This window comes from Eleutherodactylus coqui, chromosome 1, assembly GCF_035609145.1.
Source record: "Eleutherodactylus coqui strain aEleCoq1 chromosome 1, aEleCoq1.hap1, whole genome shotgun sequence".
Classification (NCBI taxonomy): Eukaryota; Metazoa; Chordata; class Amphibia; order Anura; family Eleutherodactylidae; genus Eleutherodactylus; species Eleutherodactylus coqui.
This window is the reverse complement of record NC_089837.1, coordinates 531,879,455-531,885,454: the sequence shown is the minus strand read 5'-3', so window position 1 is coordinate 531,885,454 and position 6,000 is coordinate 531,879,455.

Genomic DNA, 6,000 nt, shown 5'->3' with positions numbered 1-6,000 from the left:
GAGCTGCGTGTGTGATGTGTGGGGGGTCAGGATGGATGGAGTAGAGCTGTGTGTGTGATGTGGGGCGGGGGGGGGGGGTCAGGATGGAGTAGAGCTGCGTGTGTGATGTGTGGGGGTCAGGACGGATGGAGTAAAGCTGCGTGTGTGATGTGTGGGGATCAGGATGGATGGAGTAGAGCTGCGTGTGTGATGTGTGGGGATCAGGATGGATGGAGTAGAGCTGCGTGTGTGATGTGTGGGGATCAGGATGGATGGAGTAGAGCTGTGCGTGTGATGTGTGGGGGTCAGGATGGATGGAGTAGAGCTGTGCGTGTGATGTGTGGGGGTCAGGATGGATGGAGTAGAGCTGTGCGTGTGATGTGTGGGGGTCAGGATGGATGTAGTAGAGCTGTGCGTGTGATGTGTGGGGGTCAGGATGGATGGAGTAGAGCTGTGTGTGTGATGTGTGGGGGATCAGGATGGATGGAGTAGAGCTGTGTGTGTGATGTGTGGGGGTCAGGATGGATGGAGTAGAGCTGTGTGTGTGATGTGTGGGGGATCAGGATGGATGGAGTAGAGCTGTGTGTGTGATGTGTGGGGGTCAGGATGGATGGAGTAGAGCTGTGTGTGTGATGTGTGGGGGTCAGGATGGATGGAGTAGAGCTGCGTGTGTGATGTGTGGGGGTCAGGATGGATGGAGTAGAGCTGTGTGTGTGATGTGTGGGGATCAGGATGGATGGAGTAGAGCTGTGTGTGATGTGTGGGGGTCAGGATGGATGGAGTAGAGCTGTGTGTGTGATGTGTGGGGTCAGGATGGATGCAGTAGAGCTGTGTGTGTGATGTGTGGGGGTCAGGATGGATGGAGTGTAGCTGTGTGTGTGATGTGTGGGGGTCAGGATGGATGGAGTAGAGCTGTGTGTGTGATGTGTGGGGTCAGGATGGATGCAGTAGAGCTGTGTGTGTGATGTGTGGGGGTCAGGATGGATGGAGTAGAGCTGCGTGTGTGATGTGTGGGGGTCAGGATGGCTGTAGTAGAGCTGCGTTTGTGATGTGTGGGGGTCAGGATGGATGGAATAGAGCTGTGTGTGTGATGTGTGGGGGTCAGGATGGATGGAGTAGAGCTGTGTGTGATGTGTGGGGGTCAGGATGGATGGAGTAGAGCTGTGTGTGTGTTGTGTGGGGGTCAGGATGGATGGAGTAGAGCTGTGTGTGATGTGTGGGGGTCAGGATGGATGGAGTAGAGCTGTGTGTGATGTGTGGGGGTCAGGATGGATGGAGTAGAGCTGTGTGTGTGTGATGTGTGGGGATCAGGATGGATGTAATGTAGCTGTGTGTGTGTGATGTGTGGGGGTCAGGATGGATGGAGTAGAGCTGCGTGTGTGATGTGTGGGGGGTCAGGATGGATGGAGTAGAGCTGTGTGTATGATGTGTTGGGATCAGGATGGATGGAGTAGAGCTGCGTGTGTGATGTGTGGGAGTCAGGATGGATGGAGTAGAACTGTGTGTATGATGTGTGGGGGTCAGGATGGATGTAGTAGAGCTGTGTGTGGGGGATCAGGATGGATGGAGTAGAGCTGTGTGTGATGTGTGGGGGTCAGGATGGATGTAGTGTAGTTGTGTGTGTGATGTGTGGGGAGCAGGATGGATGTAGTGTAGCTGTGTGTGTGATGTGTGGGGAGCAGGATGGGTAGAGTAATAGAGTACAGCTGTGTGTATGATGTGTGGGGGGCAGAATAGATGTAGTGTAGCTGTGTGTGTGTGTGATGTGTGGGGAGCAGGATGGGTAGAGTAATAGAGTACAGCTGTGTGTATGATGTGTGGGGGGCAGAATAGATGTAGTGTAGCTGTGTGTGTGTGTGATGTGTGGGGGTCAGGATGGATGGAGTAGAGCTGTGTGTGTGATGTGTGGGGTCAGGATGGATGGAGCAGATCTGTGTGTGTGATGTTTGGGGGTCAGGATGGATGTAATGTAGCTGTGTGTATGAGATGTGGGGGGCCAGGATGAATGGAGTAGAGCTGTGTGTGTGTGATATGTGGGGATCATAATGGATTTACCATGTAGCAGAGCTGTGTGTGATGTGTGGGGATCATAATGGATTTACCATGTAGCAGAGCTGTGTGTGTGATGTGTGGGGATCATAATGGATTTACCATGTAGCAGAACTGTGTGTGTGATGTGTGGGGATCATAATGGATTTACCATGTAGCAGAGCTGTGTGTGTGATGTGTGGGGATCATAATGGATTTACCATGTAGCAGAGCTGTGTGTGTGATGTGTGGGGATCATAATAGATTTACCATGTAGCAGAGCTGTGTGTGTGATGTGTGGGGATCATAATGGATTTACCATGTAGCAGAGCTATGCGGTGCATTGCGCCACCAGAAATGCTCGTACTATAATTTCCTAATAATTACTAATAACCAGATGAGCGCCAGGGAGTAGATGTGTTTTAATCAGATGAAAGCCATGGGTGTGGGAGGCCCGTGGCATTGTATGCATACGCCCGTGGGCATGAGCCCTAAATCTGTATGCATATTCCTGGTAGAGTAGCCACGGATTTCTGCTGACATACTCAATGTGGAAAATTCCCAAATGTAATCCACCATGTGAGCTCGCCCCGAGGGTACATTCTAGCACCAGTGGTTCAGAGTTTGATGCAGATCCATGTAAAATCTGCACCAAATCTGCTAGGTATAAACAGATCATTAAGGGCAATCAGATTGGGACTACTAGGGTATTTCATACAACGGATGTGCTGTGAACATCCCTGGGCTTTTGGTCCCCTTAATCCACCACGGGGCCGGGTCTGTGTGAGGGCATGTGTTATAAACTCTCGGTATTACCTCCCTCTTCCTGCAGTTTTTCATCACCAGTGTGATGCAGGATGCAGCTTTAGCTTACACCAGGTGCCCTTCTATGAGGATTGCTGCAAGGAGGACACATGACTGCCTCTCCCAACGGCGGTGCTGTTGACAGTCTGTCCTGAGTTCCTTTGTTCTCCACTTGTGAGCGGTGGCGCCGGGCAGCTCTGACACTTCACTACCGATCCTCTGTCTCCTGCGCATGATTCTGGTGCCCTCTGCTGTGTCAGGCAGGTACTACTGATTCAGAAGCTGCAGGTGCTGGTTTTGTAACAGCAACACAAGTAGACGTAATAGAGGAGGCTGCAGTAAGTGCACCTCTTGGGGGGTCATTACAAGGTAGTCGAGAGTAATGGAGACCTGCTGGGGTCTGCTCCAGTGCCTGTGCTTGAGAAAAGAGCATTTAGAGTTCCGAAACGCGCTGCGCCCTTTTCTGTTCTTTTTTTGTCAAAATAAATATTTTCTCCTGATTACTGTCCCCATGGAGTCTCCATTACTCCCGACTACCTTGTAATGACCCCCAGGAGGTGCTCTTACTGCAGCCTCCTCTATTACGTCTGGTCATTGCTGTATTTTCGGCCTCCCTAAGCGCAGGAGTTTCCACTTACCTACTACTCGCCACTTCTGGGCTGTCACACTCCCCAGCATCTCTCCGCATGCTCTCCTCTGATGTCTCTTTGGGATGGGGTCGCCCTCACCTGTGACACTCTCAGCTTGTCTGCAACCCACCGATACAGGTCCTCTTCACTAATCCTTTGGCTACAACCAAAGGGTTGGGCTGTTCTACCAACACAAGTAGGAGACACCCGCGGCTTCCTCCTCACTGATTCGCTGATGTCACACTTCCCAGCATTCCTTGTTTTCCAAAACTATTTGTGACCAGTCAGCCCCCGGAGATTCACTATAGCTGGAAGGATGTCAGACGGCTGCTTCCTGTACCAGAAACTGAAGGCAGAAGGCTGGAGCAGAAATAGCTGGGAAAATGCACTGGTTGAAGAGACTGTAAACAGCAACTGCGAAGGAGGAAGAGTTTGTACACAGCGACTGTGCAGGATGAAGAGACTGTACACAGCGACTGTGCAGGATGAAGAGACTGTATACACCAACTGTGCAGGATGAAGAGACTGTACACAGCCACTGTGCAGGATGAAGAGACTGTACACAGCCACTGCGCATGATGAAGAGACTGTACACAGCCACTGCGCAGGATGAAGAGACTGTACACAGCCACTGCGCAGGATGAAGAGACTGTACACAGCCACTGCGCAGGATGAAGAGACTGTACACAGCCACTGCGCAGGATGAAGAGACTGTACACAGCCACTGCGCAGGATGAAGAGACTGTACACATCGACTGCACAGGAGAAAGAGACTGCGCACATCGACTGCGCAGGAGAAAGAGGCTGCGCACATCGACTGCGCAGGAGAAAGAGACTGCGCACAGTGACTGCGCAGGAGGAAGAGACTGCGCACAGTGACTACGCAAGAGGAAGAGACTGCGCACAGCATTTGCCCAGGAGAAAGAGACTGTACACAGTGATTGGGCAGGAGGAAGAGACTGTGCACAGTGATTGGGCAGGAGGAAGAGACTGTGCACGGTGATTGGGCAGGAGGAAGAGACTGTGCACGGTGATTGGGCAGGAGGAAGAGACTGTGCACGGTGATTGGGCAGGAGGAAGAGACTGTGCACGGTGATTGGGCAGGAGGAAGAGACTGTGCACAGTGATTGGGCAGGAGGAAGAGACTGTGCACAGTGATTGGGCAGGAGGAAGAGACTGTGCACAGTGACTGCGCAGGAGGAAGAGACTGTGCACAGTGACTAACTATAAGTAGCAGACTGCACACATCGACTGCGCAGGAGAAAGAGACTGCGCACAGTGACTGCGCAGGAGGAAGAGACTGCGCACAGTGACTGCGCAGGAGGAAGAGACTGCGCACAGTGACTGCGCAGGAGGAAGAGTCTGCGCATAGTGACTGCGCAGGAGGAAGAGTCTGCGCATAGTGACTGCGCAGGAGGAAGAGACTGCGCATAGTGACTGCGCAGGAGGTAGAGACTGCGCACAGTGACTGCGCAGGAGGTAGAGACTGCGCACAGTGACTTCGCAGGAGGTAGAGACTGCGCACAGTGACTTCGCAGGAGGTAGAGACTGCGCACAGCGACTGCGCAGGAGGTAGAGACTGCGCACAGCGACTGCGCAGGAGGTAGAGACTGCGCACAGCGACTGCGCAGGAGGTAGAGACTGCGCACAGCGACTGCGCAGGAGGTAGAGACTGCGCACAGCGACTGCGCAGGAGGTAGAGACTGCGCACAGCGACTGCGCAGGAGGTAGAGACTGCGCACAGCGACTGCGCAGGAGGTAGAGACTGCGCACAGCGACTGCGCAGGAGGTAGAGACTGCGCACAGCGACTGCGCAGGAGGTAGAGACTGCGCACAGCGACTGCGCAGGAGGTAGAGACTGCGCACAGCGACTGCGCAGGAGGTAGAGACTGCGCACAGCGACTGCGCAGGAGGTAGAGACTGCGCACAGTGACTGCGCAGGGGGAAGAGACTGCGCACAGTGACTGCGCAGGGGGAAGAGACTGCGCACAGTGACTGCGCAGGGGGAAGAGACTGCGCACAGTGACTGCGCAGGGGGAAGAGACTGCGCACAGTGACTGCGCAGGGGGAAGAGACTGCGCACAGTGACTGCGCAGGGGGAAGAGACTGCGCACAGAGACTGCGCACAGCGACTGCGCAGGGGGAAGAGACTGCGCACAGCGACTGCGCAGGGGGAAGAGACTGCGCACAGCGACTGCGCGGGAGAAAGAGACTGCGCACAGCGACTGCGCGGGAGAAAGAGACTGCGCACAGCGACTGCGCGGGAGAAAGAGACTGCGCACAGCGACTGCGCGGGAGAAAGAGACTGCGCACAGCGACTGCGCGGGAGAAAGAGACTGCGCACAGCGACTGCGCGGGAGAAAGAGACTGCGCACAGCGACTGCGCGGGAGAAAGAGACTGCGCACAGCGACTGCGCGGGAGGAAGAGACTGCGCACAGCGACTGCGCGGGAGGAAGAGACTGCGCACAGCGACTGCGCGGGAGAAAGAGACTGCGCACAGCGACTGCGCGGGAGAAAGAGACTGCGCACAGCGACTGCGCGGGAGAAAGAGACTGCGCA